Source organism: Prionailurus bengalensis, chromosome D2 (assembly GCF_016509475.1).
Source record: "Prionailurus bengalensis isolate Pbe53 chromosome D2, Fcat_Pben_1.1_paternal_pri, whole genome shotgun sequence".
Classification (NCBI taxonomy): domain Eukaryota; kingdom Metazoa; phylum Chordata; class Mammalia; order Carnivora; family Felidae; genus Prionailurus; species Prionailurus bengalensis.
Window position 1 is genome coordinate 54,532,744 of NC_057351.1, and position 19,981 is coordinate 54,552,724.

Here is a 19,981-nt window from a genome sequence, read left to right on the forward strand (position 1 = left end):
TGAGCTAGGAGGAGTAGCAGAAGACAGAGTGGGGGTAGAAAACATCCCCCTTCTTTACAAGCCTCAACGTACTGAATCCAGCAACATATACAGAACACTTCAGTGGCAGGGGCGTCAGGAGAAACAAGGAAAACTGAATTAAGAGGAGAAGAGAAGGGAAAAGAGAGAACGGGGCTAAAGACGACGCCCAGCATCAAGTTAGCCCACCTGAAGCCGCCTCGGCCCTACCTGCCCAGGCTGTTCGAGAGGGGGGTCTGCAATTCCCCCAAACAGCAAAGACATAACAAACCTGGCAAACCAATTGTGCTACATGAGCACCCAATCCCCTGCAAAAGAAGAAAAGCAAACGGACATATGTTGAGTGGACCCACCACCAAGAGGCCAGACACAGAACGAAGACATTTTCTACCTTCTAAAATAAGCTCAAAATGCCTGAATATACTTAGACAAGCCCTTTAAATGATAAAATATACTTATAAACTGAGAATTTTAAGGTATTTAAAAATAAAGTGTTATGCTTGCGTACTTGAGAGAGCACAAAGAACTACCGGGACTGTGCACGAAATGCCAGGAGGCCTCAGAAGACCGAGGACAGATTTCATCTGTGAGATCCAAAGCTATGGTTCCAACGCCTCAGGGAAAAGGGTAGTGAGCAGCTAAACTGAGGGCAACAGATTTTCACCTTCCATAAAATGTGTTCAAACAGACATTTCTACAAAGATATTTAAAGTGGTTTTTAGGGGCTCCCAGGTGGCTCAGTTAGGCATCCAACTATTGATTTTGGCTCAGGTCATGATCTCACGGTTCGTGCGTTTGAGCCCCGTGTTGGACTCCGTGCTGACAGTGTGGAAGTGTGGAACCTGCTTGGGGTTCGTTCTCTCTCTCTCTCTCTCTCTCTCTCTCTCTCTCTCTCTCCCCTTCCCCCATGTGCTTGCACTCTCTCTCAAATAAACATTTTTTTAAATAAAAAATAAAGTGGTTTTGTATATTGACCTGAGTATGCTGAATACCATCTCCTTTACTGTTAAAAAGACACAAAGGATGGTTCCAGTTCTATCCGTGCCCTAGATTCAACATAACTGCCACAAATGGGTCCTGCACCAGATGCCAAGACAGAAGAGTGTTTGTAAAACACCTATTGTGTGCCAGCCTTCACAGCTAAGGTCCCACGCTTGCCTGACTCCTGGTCTTCCCAGTCCCCAAACGGGCATGACCGGGTAAGCACGGAGAAAAAGGACTGAAGGTCGGATCATGCCTTCAGAAACAGCTGATATTTAACAGCAGGCAGAGGTGCGCAGCATACAGAGGGAGCTCAGTGCTCCATGTAACTGAGGAATATGTCAGCCCTAATTTAGAGATGACTTTTTTATCCAAAGAGGCTGACAAATGCAGACTGATTAACCCTTTCTCTAATGGCTTCTGAGTCAATCCTCCTGCCCTCAGGACCTCCTCATTGAGGGCAGAATTCTCTCCCCTAATTTTATCTTTGTTTCTGGTCACGAATAAGACTGAATTTAGGATTCAGCTGGACCTCAGAGCAGTAAAAAAGTAAAAATTGGGGCTGTCCTGGAATAAGTATGAAGTTACATCACCAACTTCAAGAAGACAAGTTTTCCAGGCACTCAGAAAGCTCAGAGCCAGCTCCTAGTGTGGTTACAGATTAGAGAGGGACAAGAAGGGTGGGGAAGCTTTTACACGGTCCCAGAACCCAACCCAGAAGGGCCTCCTTTCCTCCCTTCTTACCTGTTGCTGATTATTCCCTTTTTGTTTTTCTAGTCAATCAACACATATCTGAACCCTTAACATATGTGTGTTTCCCACTTTATCAAGAACATAATGGAACTGTACATAGCACCTGACATTTTCTGATGTCAGCCCTTCAGAGATCCTGTAGGAAGTCTTGTGTCACATGATCTCTCCAAGTGAAATTTGGCCAAATGTTATTTTACGTACGTGGACCGTGACTCCCATCAGTACCCTACACCCAGCCAACTTCATGTCAATATTTGGAATCACTGGTGCAAAGTACTGATAATAAAGGTAGGGCCAGAGTGCCTTCTGTACACCGCCTCTAGTACACACATCAGCCAATTTACAAGGCTGGTGATAACAATCAAATAGTAATAATGAATAACAGCAGCCATGATATATTGAGCACCTGCTCATAGGTTCGGCACTAGGCCAGTGCTTACACACACTACTTGGTTCAGTCCTTACAACAGCTGTGAGGTCAATTTTACCATCCCAATTTAATGGAGAGAAAAAGCTGAGCTCAAACACCCTGCCTGCAGTCACATAGCAAGGAAGAGGCAAAGCCAAATCTGGACCCAGGGCGGCCCAACAACTCTTTCTCTCCCCAGTGGAGAGGGATGAGACAGGACTCAATGTCTGCAGCTAATGCAGCAAGGCCCTCCCCAGTTCTGGGTGCCCAGTTTTCTGTGTATGGACATGACTGGTGGAAATGAATGCTAAAGATGGGAAATCTAGTGCCAGAAATACCATGGGGCATCGTGGCAGTAAATGCCTGTTTATTTTTCATAATTTTTAAGGGGGGGGGGGGGAATCCACATGTAAACATTTTATGTCCCCAGTAATGTCACTTATTGCCAAACCATTATCTCAAGCTTTTGCACTTGAACATTTGGAAAATAACTCTTTGGTATGCAAACGACTTCAGCACAGAGAAGCAAGGTCTGACCTAATCAGTCTGGGTTGCAAAGAAGCCGTCTGTATTGTTTTACTCAAGATACATCCAAGAGTTGTCTAGAACTTTCAAATCTCAAATACTCCAAGGGATCTGGGCTATTGTAGGATTATCAGTTTCTCGACTTCATCCTCAGGTACTGCAGATGAAAATGACCAGGCTGCACGAACCCTGCCAGCCTGGCTTGAGCTCCTGACCCCACAGCAGGCCTGCAGCCAAGCTCTGCAACCCTGGACTGGGGCACATGTGTGCAGTGTTAAAAAACAAAAAACAGGGGCGCCTGGGTGGCGCAGTCGGTTAAGCGTCCGACTTCAGCCAGGTCACGATCTCGCGGTCCGTGAGTTCGAGCCCCGCGTCAGGCTCTGGGCTGATGGCTCGGAGCCTGGAGCCTGTTTCCGATTCTGTGTCTCCCTCTCTCTCTGCCCCTCCCCCATTCATGCTCTGTCTCTCTCTGTCCCAAAAATAAAATAAAAACGTTGAAAAAAATATTTAAAAAAAACAAAACAAAAAACAAAACAAAACAAAAAACAAAAAAAAACTAACAAGAGGCAATATACTGCCATTTGGAAAACCAGAGAAAATAAAACCACATTCTCCAACATTCCTAACACAGTATTATTATTCTGGGACATTTTCTTGCAGTTGTTTCCCCCTCCCCCCCTATATACATTCAGCATGTGATTGTGACTATAGCTTCTATACAATTCAGTTTCCTGTTCCTCCAACTACTGCTTCACCTTGATTATCAAGAGTCACCTGTCCAGTGGAGCTTTTCCTAGCCATCTCCCTACCCAGGTGAAACAGACCTTTTTCTCCTCTGTGCTTCCACTACCCTCTTAACACACTTGAATCATGCTCCTCTAAAATTTAAAAAAAAACTCTTTTTAATGTCTGTCTATTTTTTGGGAGAGAGAGGAACAAAGCACTAGCAGAGGAGGGGCAGAGAAAGAGGGAGACCCAGAATCCCAAGCAGGCTCCAGGATCTAAGCTGTCAGCACAGAGCCTGACATGGGGCTCGAACCCACAAACCACAAGATCATGACCTGAGCCAAAGTCGGACGCTTAACTGAACCACCGAGGTGCCCCCCCAAATTTTAGTCATTAGCTGATACATCAGGCTCCCACTATAAACCATAGCCTTCCAAAGCAGTCTGATTGTAAGCTTCGATTATTTTTCACATAGTTGGCAGAAATGAACCAAAATATTACCAGGGGCCAAGTTGGAGTGGTGTGCCATGACTGATTTATTTTAGCACCCCTTCCATTTTTTTTATATGGTTCCAAATTTTCTTTACATAATATATCATTTCTTTCATGCATATTTCACGGACTATAAAAGTTTCTTAGAACTGCAATTGACCAGCTACAAAATCACACAAAGGAGGAAAGGGTCTGATGGCAGGAGACACGGGCAAGTGTCCCCATTTACAGTAGGAATGTGGGCAAACCTGCCATCTACAAGTAAATAAGCCCTGATAACTACAAACCAATGAGGATTCCTGGTGAAATTACACAATGAATGGCTTGAGGACATTTAGAAAACAATGTGAATGTGGGTACATGATGACCAAGTCATGCCAAAAAGCAACCAGTGTTCTTTTGTTGTGATGACCAAATTGGCAGACCAGGCGAAATGTGAGCTAAAATATATCATGATTTCAGCAAAACATCTTAATCTCCCATGATTCACTTAAGTTAGGGAAACAGAGTCAAGCAGCTTGTATTAGCGTAGGACTATGGAGCCCATTGAACTAGCCCCCAAAAACGTACATCACTCCCTCCTGCTTTGGGCCATACTGTACTTGGTACATACCCATGCCCCTCTCATAGCACTTACTAAACTTGACTGAGCTATTAGTCTGTCTTCCTACTACACCAGGGGTCAGTACACTATAGCCCACAGGTCAAATCCAGCCAGTCACCAGCTTTTGTAACATTTTATTGGAATAATCATGCTATTTGCTCACACGTTGTCTATAGCTATTTCGGTGCTACAAGGGCAATTAAGTGTTTACAACCGACTGTATGGTCCACAAAGCCAAAAATATTTACTATCTGGCCCTTTAGAAATACAGTCCTCCAGGGGCCCCGGGGTGACTCAGTCGGTTGAGCGTCTGACTTCAGCTCAGGTCATGATCTCGCGGCTCCAGAGTTCGGGCCTCAAATCAGGCTCTACGCTGACAGCTTAGGGCCTGGAGCCTGCTTTGGCTTCTGTGTCTCCCTGTCTCTCTGCCCCTCCCCTGCTCACCTGCGTGCATGCTCTCTCCTTCTCTCAAAAATAAATACTAAAAAAAATTTTTTTTAAATAATAAAGAAAGAAAGTCCTCCAGCCTCTGTACCAAATGATGATCTCCTCTCGGGCAAGAAGGTAGTCTTAACTCTGTGTACCCTCAGCACTAACACACTGTCTAGCACACAACAGGCACACATTAAACATCTGGTGAGTAACTATGTCCACCGGTATCTTTAATGGCTTGATGACAAGCTAGAGAAAGGTTACTGACAGCATGATGCAGTAGTCAATTCTCAGCCACACCCTGTCCATTGTCTTGACAATGATGACTAAAGATGGACACAGGAGGCAGACTCACCAAACCCCCAGATGGCACAAAGCGGAGAAGAGCTAATGCTACAGATGACCGAATCCAGATTCAAATGACCCCAACAGCCTAGCATCCTGGGCCAAATACAAAGCCGGTTGTGCAAGGGCAGGCTGGGGGCAGTTCCAAACTTCCTCCCATCTGAGAGACCCGCCCTGCCAACCATTCATGTGAAACGGAGCTGGGTGCTGTTGCTGACTGCAAGGTCCATCAGAGCCCACAGTACCAAGAGTAACGCAATCTTAAATGGCATCAAAAGTAGGACAGTGTCCAATTCACAAGAAAATGGGCATACTCCCACCGTACCCCATAGCACTCAGGCCACAAGTAAAGGATTCCACTCAGGATACCACACTGTTTTAAATGAGTTACAATCACACAATTTAAGAGGCACCCAACAGTTTATAGTGAAAAGTCCCCCTTCTACCGGGTCCTGTGGTCGCCCAGTCTTCTCCTCAGAGGCAGACAAGGTTACCTGTTTTTATGTTCCCTTCCACAGGTACTATACACATATGTAAGCAAATAAACGTATCTTGTTCTCCCCTTTTATGGCACAAATGGTAGCACACTATATATGCAGTTCTGCTTTTTTCACTTAAAAACTCCATCCTACAGAATTCCCAGACAGTACCTGAAGAGCAGCCTCATTCCTTCTGGGGCTGCATAGGATTCAGTTGCATGGAGATTCTAGATTGATCCCAGGCTTTTGTTACTACAGTGTGTAAGAAATAAACAAACACCGTCATTTCTCACCTCTGCAGGTATATCTCTAAGACAGATTCTGAGCAGTGGAATTACAAGTATAAACAGCAGGTGCATCTATAATTGTGTCAAATGGGACACTGTCTTTTCAAGAGACTTATGGACAAAATGGAGTTTCCCAAAAGAGGGGGCAGGGAATTACGTCCCAGAAAGAAAAGTAGAGGCTTAATGTAGAGAAAGGGGGGCTGGGAGAAAAGACAAGCATCATCAGCTTCAAAGATCCACGGCTACCCACCAATAACTTCAGTCCTCCTTTACTTACCAACATGCCGCACACAGCCTCAGAAGCTCACAGACATCATCCCACTCGACTGATACCACAACCCTGAAGGACGGGTATGAGGCCCGAGTCTTCTTATCAAAAGCCACAGAGCTGATAGTGGACAGAGTCGGGAGTCAAACCAAAGCCAGTAACCACTGTCTGTGCTCCTAACCCCATAACCCTTGGCTCTTCCAGCCCACGCTGCTCAGAAGAAGCACCTGGGCGGCTTCTGCACAGGCCCCGCCTTCAGATCCTGCTCTAACTCCTCAGGGTACAGTAGGCAGAAGTTGAAAAGCCCAGCTCTGGGGCTGAGTCGGTTGTGGTCTTCGGCTCAGGTCATGATCTCGCAGTTCGTAGGTGTAAGCCCCGTGTAGGGCTCTGTGCTGACAGCTCGGAGCCTGGGGCCTGCTTCCCATTCTGTCTCTGTCTCTCTCCCTCTCTCTCTCTCTCTCTCTGTCTCTGCCTCTCCCCTTCTCACATTCTCTCTCTCTCTCAAAAAAAATAAACGTTAAAAAAAAAAAAGGCCCAGCTCACAGGTGAATCCAAGGTGCAGTTCAGTCTAGGGATTCTCCAACTAGGCAGGTATCAGAATCACCTGGACCCTGTGAAAAAACAATTTGCAGGCTCCACCCCCTGAGTTTCTGAGCCAGCAGGTTTGGGGTGGTGCTGCAGAATTTACACTTCTAGCAGGCTCCCAGGTGATGCTGATGCTGCTGGCCCAGACCTGTGCTTTGAGAACTATTGCTCCTAATAATCAACAATTCATACTCCTCAAGATCCATCAACCCAAGGAACTTTCACTGCTTTAGAAGGTCGAATGGGATAACGTCCTCTGTAAAATGAAGTGATACTCAAGTGTCTTAGCCCAGTTCGTACAGTTTGCAAGTGGTACAAAACCTTTGCTTCTTTCTTTCTTCTTTTTAAATAAAGTGAATGTCTTTGCTTTCTGACATCTAGTTCAATGCTCCCTCCACTGTACTAACATGGGACTCTAAGTTCCAGGAGGCAAAAACCTTGTCTACCTTGTTTACTATCTTATTTCTCCTGATTCTAAAAGCCAGTGCTCAACGCGTATGCCTGAATGAGTGAATCATGTCATGTGAATATAGTGAGAAATGTTCTAAAGGAGAAAATTATCAGACAAGTTGATGGTAGCTCATATTAAACAATTCTAATAATCAGAAGCATTAAAAAAATAAATGGAACTGCCTCAGTGAACAGTGAGCTCCCTGTCCTTGGAAACACACCAGTGAAAGCTAACCAGCCAAATGACAACAATGTCACAAAGCAACTATATACTCCAAGGTGACCTCCTGAACCTCTAACAGCTTTTGCAAAGCTGAATTTTAATTCTTGTGTATTCCAGTAGAGAGGAGGTACTCTAAATCCTTCTTGATTATTGGTCAACTAGCCTGCCAACAGCTTCACTATGTATTTACACTAATCACTGCATGCCCGTGCCTCAGTTTCCCCCAACACAAAATGAAGAGGTTTGTCAAAATCAGTCTCTGGAGATTATCTAATGACTGGCAAATAATAAACAGCTAACAGATGTACCAAAGTACTTAACATGCATAACATGTCTTTTTCTCTTCGCTGCCATTCCACAGTGCAACTAATCCTGCATCTAATGATAGGTCCAGGAAAATTAAACTTAAGGAAAAACAAGGGCATGTTCCAAATCATACTGTCCACCCTTTGAATACCATGCCTTCACCAGTTTAATCACCAGCCTATCACTGTTCTTTAAAAAACCATCCTTCCAAAATAAGTTACAGAGAGGGAGACAAACAGTAAGACTTTAAATACAGAGAACTGAAGGTTGATGGGATGGGAAAAATGGGAGATGGGCACTGAGGAGGGCACTTGTTGGGACGAGCACTGGGTGTGGTATGTAAGTGACGAATCACAGGAATCTACTCCCGAAGCCAAGACTACACTGTATACCCCATATGTTAGCTAACGTGACAATAAATTATTTAAAAAATACTAATAAAAATAAAAATCCATCCTTCCAGCAGCCACATATTGGGCACACTGTGGGCAGAGAATTGTGCAAGGCCCTTAGGCAAGGCAGATGGGGTCACGCAGGCCCTGCTGCTTGGGCGCATACCTACACCTGCCGCTTTCATCGTTTAAAGCCAGCTTTGCATTTCTCCCACCTGGGTAATGTTGAAAGGTTCATCAGAACTTACTAGCACAGAAATTTGTTTACAGATTGATTTTGACAAGGAAAACCACAACACAGAATAATAGAACAAAATTATTTGATCCAGAGGAAAGTTCTTAATTTTTGAGGTCTGGGATACCAGGTGCCAAGGTTTCATCTCTATGATGGGCCAGCCTACAGTGCTATGCCTGGTCCAACTCTCACCAAAGACTGTTTCATTCACACCTGAATACGATGAGGGTGTCAGACTGAGAGTGGTCTTGGGTAATGGCTTCTCAAAGTCACCAGCACCGTGGTGTCTTAGGGGCTATTAGATTTAGGGGCCTGGGGGAGATAGGAAGCTAGGGAAAATTTCCACGCAGCTATATACAGCCCTCATTTACTTTGAACATTAAAAACTGTGTTCTCAGGGGCACCTGGGTGGCTCAGTCGGTTGGGCGTCCGACTTCGGCTCAGGTCATGATCTCACGGTCTGTGAGTTTGAGCCCCGCGTCGGGCTCTGTGCTGACAGCTCAGAGCCTGGAGCCTGCTTCGGATTCTGTGTCTCCCTCTCTCTCTGACCCTCCCCCGTTCACGCTCTGTCTCTCTCTGTCTCAAAAATAAATAAACATTAAAAAAAATTTAAAAACTGTTTTCAGACACAATATCAAAAAATGGGAACACAGGAGGCAGCTATTAAAATATGGTGAGCCTCGGGGCACCTAGGTGCCTCAGTCAGTTAAGCATCTGACTTCAGTTCAGGTCACGATCTCACGGCTCGTGAGTTCAAGCCCCGCATCGAGCTCACTGCTGTCAGCACGGAACCTGCTTTGGATCTTCTGTCACCCTCTCTCTACCCTTTCCCTGCTTGTGCTTTCAAAAAAAACCAAACAAAAAATTATGGTGAGCCTCCCTTAATCACCTCACAAAGATGATGGAAGGGGAACCAAAGCAGAGACACTTTTTGTCAAACAGAAGAGGAAACCTTTGGCTCCCTGTTAGACGACGCAGATGACCTTGTCAGGATGCAGGAGACCAAAGGGGAGGGACCCAGAACAAGGAAGCCTGTCAAACATCTAGAGCCAAGATGAAAAGCTAAGACAGGTGTTTCTCATAATGATCCATAAACAGATTCTGACAGTCACATTCAGGTGCGTGTTAACAAGGCTTTTCTTCCTTAAGGAATATCAAAAACAGACTGCGGATCGGGTCCAGCCAGGACACCTAAACTATGAGCAGTTTGCTGAAGGCGTCCCGCAGGGATAAAACATTAAGGAAGCTAACTCTTTATCTTCCCAGTTCCTGAGGACGTAGATGTGGCTGAGGAGATTAGGGCTGACAGGATTAGAAGTTGCCATCATGTGGCCCAGGTGTCTCCAAACTCTAAGATGTGTAGGAATCACCCGGACTGCCTGTTAAAGGCAAAATCCCACGCCCCACTCCCCAGCGTCTGGCTCTACAAATGAGGACAAGATGCCACCCCACGAGGACTCTGCATGTCCACAAGCACACCTGCCATTCTAAAGGAGCTGCTCCCTAGACTGCTATTTGAGAAACAATGACCTGATCCAAACAGCCTTTCTTCCGTAAGTGGGAAGAAAAAAAAAGGCCCAGACTAGTGAAGTGTTTTGCCCAAGCCCAATTTGCTAAGCCCAGCACAGCCTCCACAAGGAAGAAATCTGTAAGTACGAATAGGTGTCTCACAGAACAATCCAAACTGTTGAAGGGCACAGCCCACCCCAAGGGCAGCAGACAGCAAGCCAGCTTCTTCAACAGAGCCTCTCACCAATGAAAGACCCGCAAAGGGGCCCCCTCAGAGGAAGACTGATAAGCAAATTATCACAACTGACTTCAGCAGGGCCCTGTGTTTCCACAGACTGTCCATATTCCAATCACACTGTCACCTTCACTGTCATTTCCTATTCACCTCTGACTGTGAGCACCTGCAGGGCTGGGACACAGTCCCATCCATCTCTGCCTCACCACTGTCACACAGCAGGCTTTCAGGAACAGTTTTTATTGTCAGATGAAAGCTATTACCGCCCTCTGTCTAGAATCCCTTCCAAGAGGCTGGTCCACCTGGCACACTTCCTCCCAGCCTTCTAGCCCCAGCTCAGGTGTCACCTCCTCTGAGAAACAAGTGTCCCTCCCCCCACCTGACCCAACCAGGTGTTCCCTCCTACTTCTCCCTGAGGACCCTGTATATACCTGTTAACACTTATCACACAGTTTTGTAATGATCCTGTTTATCTAGGAGACCCCTACCCAAGGACAATGATTTTGGTCTTTGAAACCACAGCACTGAGCTCAGCTTGCTATGCAGAGGTTGCTCAATATAAATGGGTACGGTAGGAAAGCTAGGAGCAAGAAACTAATCTTAAATATCTTACTGCAGACTCAAACCCCTACAAAGTTGCAGATACGCTTCACTGGGGGGGGGGGGAGGGAATTCCCTATTATTCCCTCTGTTCATATTTGAAAAGTCAGGTCACTGTGTCTCCAGCGCCACCATCATCAGAGAGGTATGTTGGCGGCACTCACAAAGGGGCTCACCTGTCTCTCTCTCTCTCTCTCTCTCTCACACACACACACACACACACACACACACACACACATACACACACACACACACACACACACACACACACACACACACACACCTGTGATCCATCCTCAACATACATGGCCAGATTACCCAGAGCTTCCTGAGCCCCAGGATCCTCCCACGGCAGCCATGGTCTGTACCTTCCATGCTGTGCATGGGGCACTTATCTCTGCCCACTTTGTATTACTGTTATCTCCCCCTGGGCATCTGTAGGCAATAGTCCCCAAGGCATAGGTCAGGCAATGTGCCAAGGGAGGGACTCCAAACGTCCAGAGCTGGACGTTTGCAGGCAAAGCTGATTTCTCCTTGTGATGAGGCCGAAGCCAGACATCCAGTGGAGGCGAAGGGGCTGCCCTCCACCAGTTCTGACATGCCCCCGATAGGCAACGAACAGCTCGCAACCAGGTAGAGGGGCACTCGGTTTAAAACTCCAGGGGGTCAACTCTGTGGCTCAGACCGGACACTCCCTCACCTTTGCAAAGCGCTGCACAGTTGGCAAGGCTTGCTCCACCCTTTACGCCTCTGCGACCTCTGCCCAACGAGCTGCCAGCCAGGACCACCCGTTACACGTGCGGACACTGCTCTGAAAGGCTAAGTGACTTGCCGGAGATCACAGAGTCATAAGCAGAACCGGGGAAAAAGCAAGGTGTTCACTTGCTTTTTATGGGTGGCAGCACCCATTATTGCTGCCACACTGTCCACATTTATCTCCCGAACTCACAGGGGTTTCCCTCCCCTTTCCATCGGGACCTTTCCTTTTCAAATCCAGCAAACCTTTTAGGTTTTTGAAAGGGTTTTCCTAGTTGTATTTTAGCTGCTATATAACAAACCAGATTTCCTGTTTCTTTCTTGTGTTTATTATGCTCAGGATATTTTTCCTGGTGCCCTGAGAATTATTCCCATAGGAAACATTCAGCTCCTTTGGAACTCTTGACACTAAAAGCCCATTCCCTGAGAACCTTCCTTCAGGGGCATAAACAAGGCTGGCAGCCGCTGATAAGCCCCAGTGTGGAGTAGGGAAGCGGCACCGAATTTGAACCGGCAGGCTTGGCTCCACCACCCACAAGCTGTGCCACCCACCATTCTCAGCTTCACCTTCCTGAGACTCAGTTTCCCCATCTTTAAAATACGGAGAATAAAACCTAACTTAGTAGGTTGTTGCCAGGATTTAAGATAATGCATGCACTATACCTAGCACAGGGGCTGATGTGGCCACCCCCTCTCCCCCCAAATCGGAGCTGATATCATCATCTCAACTGCTTTCAGGTACAACCAAAGTTGCGTATTTTTTCTCACGCCTTGAGAATTCTGCCCATAGGAAAAACAGAGGAAGGCCTTCCGCCACGAATAACTGGAGTCATAAAGGAGAAATCAGAAACGAAGGCGTCTGCTCTGACACCTCAGAAAGGTTAAAAACAAAAGTATGATTACTCTCCTAGGGCTAAAAAAGCCTCACAAACACCCCAGTTCCCCCACTCCCGCCCCCTACACACCATCCACGGGCCTGTTATCTACAAGTCACTGAAGCTCAGGGAGTCTCATTTCCTCATCTGCAGGGCAGAGATAACCTTGCCAACAGCCCGGCTGCTCAGGATGACATGAGGCGTACTGCTCGGGCCACCTGCACACTGGGCCCTGGCAGTTGCCTTCCCAACCCCTAGTCCCTGCTCCTTCCTTCCTAACAGAGCCTCCATTTTGTTTGGATACGTGCCTCTCCTCCAGATCCCTCCAGAAGTGTGGCCGCCTTCCAGTCAACAGTGATTGATTCAAGGATGGACGTGCAGCCAAGCTCCAGCCGAGGAGGCATCTCGGGAGAGTGTTGGGGGGGCCTCAGGAAGCTTCCTGGCTGCTGAGAGAGCCTGAAGTCCATCCAGTCTCTCTTCTTCCTCTGGCTGTGCTTGTCTCACTAAAACGTTTGGAAACGCTGCAGCCCTCTTATTTTCTGCAGGGGAAGCCAACCACCAAAGATAGCAGAGATGGGAAGAAACCGGGGGCCTTGCTGACGTCACTGAGCTACTGAAGCGATTACCCCAAAACCCACCCTACCTTGAGATTCAGAATCATCCCACTGCCAACTCCAGGGGGCATGGCCCACATTGTGGCCCACAGGACTGATGGGCCTTGCAGTTTTACAATGCATCCCTCCTGTTTGAGAAACAAGTTTTGCCAGTTAGCCAATCTGGGCTGGAGTTTGTTATTTGCAGCTGACATCATCTGGATATAACTTGCATAACCTAGAGAATATGTTAAAAATCCAAATCCTTGGGGGACACCTGGGTGGCTCAGTCAGTTGAGCATCTGACTTGACTTCAGTTCAGGTCATGATCCCAGGGTCATGGCGTCAGGCCCTGCATCGGGCTCTGTGCTGAGTGTGGAGCCTGCTTAAGGTTCTCTCTCTCTCTCTGTCTCTCCTTCTCTCCCCCCTCCCTCTGCCCCTTCCCCCACTCTTGCTCTCTCAAATAAAATAAATTAAAAAATTCAAATCCTTGGGCCCCACCAGGGAGTACTATGTATTTTTAGCAAGTACCCCAGGTGAATTCTGATGCTCCCCAAAGTTTAAGAACCACTGCTTTAGTGGAATGTAAAGACGCCCGGTGCAGTGCTAGGCACACAGTCAACTCTACGTGTCAGTCCCAAGTGGACTTACCTGAGAACCACCATCCCAGCTTCCTATTTCCTGTGTAAAGCTACTGTAGAAAGAACAGATGAGGGCAACAGAGAAGGGAGTGTGAGTTGTCAAACAAATCTCACCTCTTCCCACAAAATGCTGCTCTGCAGTTTTAGGAAAACATCTGCTAACGTTCGGCCGAAACCCTCTTCCATGATGGCCTGACTCTGTTCCTTCCTCAGCAGCTGCAGCTGGAGTCATTACCTGGGACCTCTTTCAGTGCAGACCACAACACAGTGGCTGGCGGCCACACGTCTGGCCATCCCGGCTCTCCCAGCGGCCCTTTCAACTTTATTAAAAGGTCATTTTCCTGGCCTGGCTATTTCTTATCCTGGACTGATCACCCCCTGTGGCACCAGGAAACTGCAAGGGAAGCTGCACTTATTAGAAGCAGATAAAAGAAGGAGCTGGCTGAGCCACAGCTGACTCCTGAAATCATTGTTCTTGAAATGTCAGAGGCACAGTGTCCTTCGGGGTCATATGCTACCCACCTCACTCCAAGGGGGAAGCCAAGACCCAGGGGGATAGGACCTGGGACTCCCATTCACCCAGCTACTTCTTGTCAGCATTAGTCAGAGTCAAGGGGTTCCTTACTGTGGCGATAGTAACAGATGGAGGGGGAGCACTTTAGCCTGCAGAAGAGGAGAATGAAGGGAGGGGCAAGCACTAATCTAGAGGGGCCTCTGCAGGATACCAGCAGGATACCTAGATAAGCCATGAAGACCAAAGGCAGCAAAGAACATCTCACCTGCTCTTTTTAATGTTAAGATCCTTGAGCTGGGTCTACTTAATTAATTTGGACTTTTTCACTCGAAAAATATTTGAATGACTATTTAATGGAGGTATGCACCAGGTATGCGGTGACAAGGGAAGGGGCCAGAGCTGAGGATAATAGAAAGGACCTCGATGTAACGGTGAAGATAAGGCAAATATTTACAGAACTAAAAAGCAAGTCCCACCAGAGAAAGTGTCTTCAGAAAGCCTCCCTAGCTCTACCCCAAGTTCAACTACACTTAGGCACCCATCATTCTGTGCTCCCCCACTGCCTGAGCACTGCATTGTAACTTCCCACTCATGCACCTGTCTCTCTGTCTTCTCCAGTAAGGGGCCCATCATCTGTTCATCTCTAGCACAGGTCCTGGGACAAGGACACGTGCAGTGAATGCTGGTTGCTGACATGGGTAAATGGATGGATGAGTGGATGGATGGGGATGCCAAAGAATTCTGGCTAGGGAATCAGGGAGAGCTCCCTGAAAGGCTGAGGCACCTGAGCTGGATCGTGAAGCATCTAGACAACTGGAGATGAAGACAGGACCCACTTCATCCAAAGTGCCCAGTACCATCTTAGGCAGAAAGCTAGTGCCTTAAAGCTACCTGGATGAGTTTATTCCCAAATGGGCTTTCCTAAGGGAAGGAAGCTGGGTTTGTTTCCCACAGTCTTTTGTTTCTCCCTAGGTAAACAGAAGCAACTCCTAAATAGTAATTAAACTGACATACTAAGGGAAAGTTAACTGCCAACCAGTCTCTACAAACACAAAGGCACTTTGGCAGAATGAGGACACCCCAATTCTACTTGGGGTAGATATGTAGTTTTCCAAGATATATTCAGTGACAAAGGCAACGTATGTCATCCCCCCCCCCACATGTGTTATCTGTATATAGAAATACTGGAAGGATACCTAAGAAACTAATAAAAAGGATTACCTGTGTATAAAGGATTATATCATTTAGCACCGACAATGGGACATTTTTGGGAGTGAAGGAGGGTGTTACTGATCATTCACTGGGATGGAGAACACAAACAAAGACTGTCATGGGAAAACTGGAACATTATGTTCAGTCTGCCCATAGGGGCCAGGCTGGAGGAGGGGGTGATGTGGACATCACTGGGCTAAGAATGAAAATTTTCAATGCATACATTTTTATAGTGTTTTGATTTCTGAACCATGTGTATGTATCAACTATCCTAAAATGTAATCATCTTTTTCATGGGAATTTAAAAAGCTAAGGAATTTGGCCTTCCAACTCTGCGACATAGGAAGCTCATGTGGGATAGCCACCCTGAAGAGCACCGCTAGATACAAAATGAACTCACTGCTCAGAGCACAGCCCTTCTGCAGCATGCAATAAAACAGCCCTGAGAGAAGTGAGCTGCACATGGCCTAAAAAGGCTTTGACTCCGTGCAGGGCCAGCTGAGATGGGGAACATCAGGGGAATATAAACAGTGTGAGACGGACATAAAGCAGTTCAGGTTTTACACAATCATGGCAACAAAGTGAGATTGATTCGGGACTGAATGAAGCTCTTTATATTGTTTCTACTTAAAAAGGAAATGTATTGACTACAGTCCTCCTCACAGATTTATCTTTCCTGACATCAAGCACATTCATAACCTATTTTAAATTCCAAGGAACAATGCTGGGGTTTAGGAAAGTGAATACCAGTGTGTTTCACCAGAACGTTTGGAGGCTGGGGAGAAGCTTCTCTGACTTTTAATTGCTCAGGAAACAGGCACAATGTAGATGTTTTTCTTATCAGCCATAACTTCAAATTAGAAAACAGCTTATCCAGTATGTCTGAACTTCAGAATGCATCTTCCGTTGGAAGAGCCACTTTGGAGCCATTTAGAGACCATGCCTGGTATCATTTTGGCCTTCAATCTCTTTTATAACCATCTCCTCCTTTCAGACATCTGAGACGTCACAACGACTTCTCAGACCCAGGCCTTCTCACTACCTGGACTAGAGAACATCTTGCCTCCTGCCTCCAGGCACCACCAGGCACTGACCTTCCCAATGCCAGCCTGACCACGTCCCATCATGAACCCTTCAGGGGCTCTGTGTAGCCTTTAGGATTGCAAGGGCATACAATTTATCATCCAAACAGGGACACGTGAGAGGGAAGGGAGCACTATTAACAATCACATGGGGACAACAGGCAAAGCCACCCTGGGGAACTGGAATGTGAGGCCATCCTACTGTGGGATAAATCCAATCCCTTTAACATAGCTTGAATTCAGGACTCTCCACATCTGGCCCCAACTTACCTTTCCAGACTTTTTGATCCGGACCATATCACAGGGTCCAATCATAATGGACTTGCAGTTACCCAGCATGCCTTGGGCCTTACTACATCCATGCATTTGCTCACACATTTCTCCCTCCTGCCTCCACCCCACCCATATCCCCTAGCAGTCCATAATGTCCCCCTTCCCCATCTATGTAGATCTAACTCCTATCCTTCCTTCAAAACCTAAGTCAATTGGTACCATTCTTTCCTGCATTTATTCAACATAAATCTGACTGCTCACTCTGTGAGGTACATAGTGAAAAAGGCTGAAAAAAACAGACCTCTTACTGAAAAAAACAGACCCCCTGGGCAAGGAGGATGTGAGGGTGTGGAGAATTGTGATCATTGGTACTAAGGACGGATACTGGGTGATTTGCTGCAAAGTTTACTGTTATGGCAGGGTCTTACCCGCCACCCACAAGGCTGTGAGCTCCTTGAGGACAAAGCCCAAGAGGCCCCATCTTACAGCCCTACTGAACCTACCGTACACCCTTGCTGAGTAAAGAATTAATATTAAAGAAGCTTACTTAGTTGGTTTGAAGACAGTTTCCTAACAACCAATTCTGAGTCCTCCATGAATCTGTATGGGATCAAAGGGAAACCTGGTTTGCCAACGACCTTAAAGAAACACCCCAGGTCCTACGGCTATGACTCTCATTCGGCTATGACTCTCATTCGACACTGATGCTGGAGGGGAAGTGAGATCACTTGGTTCAATCCTACGCTGCTTCTCCAAAGGTTAAGTGACTCATCCAAGGTCACACAGCTAGTTAGTGACTAAACCACTGGAAAGATGATGCAGGAAGCCTAGAATTGAATGACTGGAAAAATGACAGAAGCACTCACTGGAGCTGAGGGCATCTGGAGGAGGGAGGTGACCCTGCTCACCTCTGGGTGAGGGTGGGGCCAGGGGATGGAATGGAAATAGGTGGCCATTCCTGTCAGCGAGGCCAGCAGGGGAAAGGCACTGCAGTAGGAAGCTCAGCCAGGGAGGACTAGCTGGGAACCAGGGTTCCAAAGGGAGGTGAAAATCTTACCTGGTGACGTACACCACCTGGGACCAGGGCACAGACACACATTCTCTGTGTCCAACCTGGAAGAGGGGCCCGAAGTGAGAGCAGATGGGGGTGAAGAGGCAGACTTTCCTCAGGACTGCCCGAGTGGTGCCCTCCCAGGGGAGGGGGCTGCTCTGTCAGACCTCTCGGGCACCCGCAACGCTCAGCTGAGCTGCTCAGAGAAGCTCACATAAAGGCCAAGGGTCCTGGGGCTTCCCCAAATTTGTTTGCTGTTCTGCCCTACGTGGCATGGGGCAGACCAGAGTTAAAGAGTAACCAGTAACAGGAGGCCGGCAAGCAGCAGAGTAGTGCCCAAGTTGCATCTGCAACATGTATACCCTGTCCTCAGACCTTTCCGATGGGGAGTAGTCACAGTAATAATTTAATAAAGGCATTTTGAATTACACAATTCACCGGACCTGAGTTATTTCAGTTACACACAGAGAAACAACCGAATCAATTCTCGGCAGCCCAGACTGGACCCCAGCCCCCTCTCACCTGCTGCAGCTCATCTGCAGCCCTGAGCCACCCTGGCCTGTCACGCCTCACTGGAATTTTTCTTCCTGGCCTCCACTCATCACAACCACCATGGCAGCCTCTCAGGGTTCAGTCAGTGGGGGGTCCAAACTGCAAACATCCACTAAGGTATAAAGTAAGTCCCTGAAGGTAAGGGAACCACTCAAGTTCTTCAGATGGGCTTTCCAAATGGCCTTCCACCAGCCCTATGCTCTGGGGTAAAAACATAACCAGGTCCCCAAAGGGCAAGGTTCCTCAAGCTCAGCACATTGACATTTGGCACGGGATACTTCTCTGATGTGGGCTGTCCTGTGCATCGTAAGTAGTTTAGGAACATGCTGGCCTCCACCCACTAGAGGCCAGTAGCACCCCCTATACATTGTGATAACCAAGAATGTCTCCTCCAGACATTGCCAAATGTCCCGTGGGGGTAAAACTGCCCTCTGCTGAGCACCATTGCCAAGGGATGACTCCTAAATGTGCTATTCCATACACCTCTAAATACTCAGGTACCCGGAGCTCCTAGTCCTACAAAATAGCTTGGGCGTTGAAGGCGGAGCTTTGGATTGGGTGGACCTGGGTTGGAGTCTGGGCACTATGTCTTATTAACTCTGTGACTTTAGGTAGGTCACTTAGCTTCATTGAACCTCGGTTCCTTCATCTTTAAAATCGGAGCAATAAAATAGCACCTACCTCATGGGGAGGCCCTGGCAGTTCTATAAAATGACATGTAAAGATTGCCTGGCACAATAAATGAATTTAACATTCAATAAATGTTAGTGGTTATTTATGGGCCTGGGAAATTCCTTTTAGCCAAGTCTAGAGTTTAGTCTTCTATTTCTGTGGCTTCTGATCTTCCCCCTTCTTCCTATGCCCTTTCCACCTGTTAAATGCCTTTGGTCTTAACCTTTGGTCTTAAAGAATCCTTCATGCTCGTTCAAAGGCATCTGAGGTTAAAGTGGAGGAAAGAAAACACACACACACACACACACACACACACACACACGCGCATACACAGAGGACCTTTCAGATCCAACCCCTGCCCAGACTAATTCTCTAGACAAAGGTTTCCATTGTTGTCTAAAAACAAACTTTTCCACAGGGAGGCCTTAAAAGAGCCTCAAGTCTTCAAGCCTCCAGATTCTTCTACTTCTCATCCCCATCCTGCCCAGATCCTGGCATATCCCTTCTCTTTGTGGGGCCTCAGTCTCCTAATCTGATAAATAAGGGCTCTAGACCTCGAGGAGTTCTAAGTGTCCCCTGTTCCCATTCTCCAAGATGCCATACCGTATCAGAATGCTGTGCGTGGATGGCAGCCGGGTTCACATTTTAAGTAAGTGCTTAACTAGGAATAAGGGTCAGAAAGACAAATTATTCTCTTTTTCCCTGTGTTCTCCCAAGAGCCAGCAGAATATAGTATTTACAGACTACAGAAGTGGGTATTTGTTGCCAATGGAATCAGATCTGAATAAAACGAAATCCTGCCAGACTACTGAGGCCTTGAGCAAATTAACTCATCTCTTTAATACCATTGCCTTATCTGTAAAATGGGATAATAATAGAGGCAGAAATGATGTAAAGACAAACGTC

At 47.0% G+C, this 19,981-nt stretch overlaps 1 protein-coding gene across 46 annotated transcripts in view; it reads right to left on the reverse strand.

Moving 5' to 3' along the window:
- SORBS1 (sorbin and SH3 domain containing 1) overlaps nt 1-19,981 on the reverse strand; it is a 231,573-nt gene that overhangs the window by 193,069 nt on the left and 18,523 nt on the right. For 3 of the 46 annotated variants that reach the window (XM_043597082.1, XM_043597079.1, XM_043597080.1), the window contains exon 1: nt 17,858-18,079. The exons of 42 other annotated variants lie outside the window; for them this stretch is intronic. The gene's annotated coding sequence lies outside the window, so the exon portion shown is untranslated. Of the gene's footprint in view, nt 1-17,857; nt 18,080-19,981 lie in introns of those variants that run through there. One more of the 46 variants, XM_043597083.1, reaches the window with a different exon arrangement.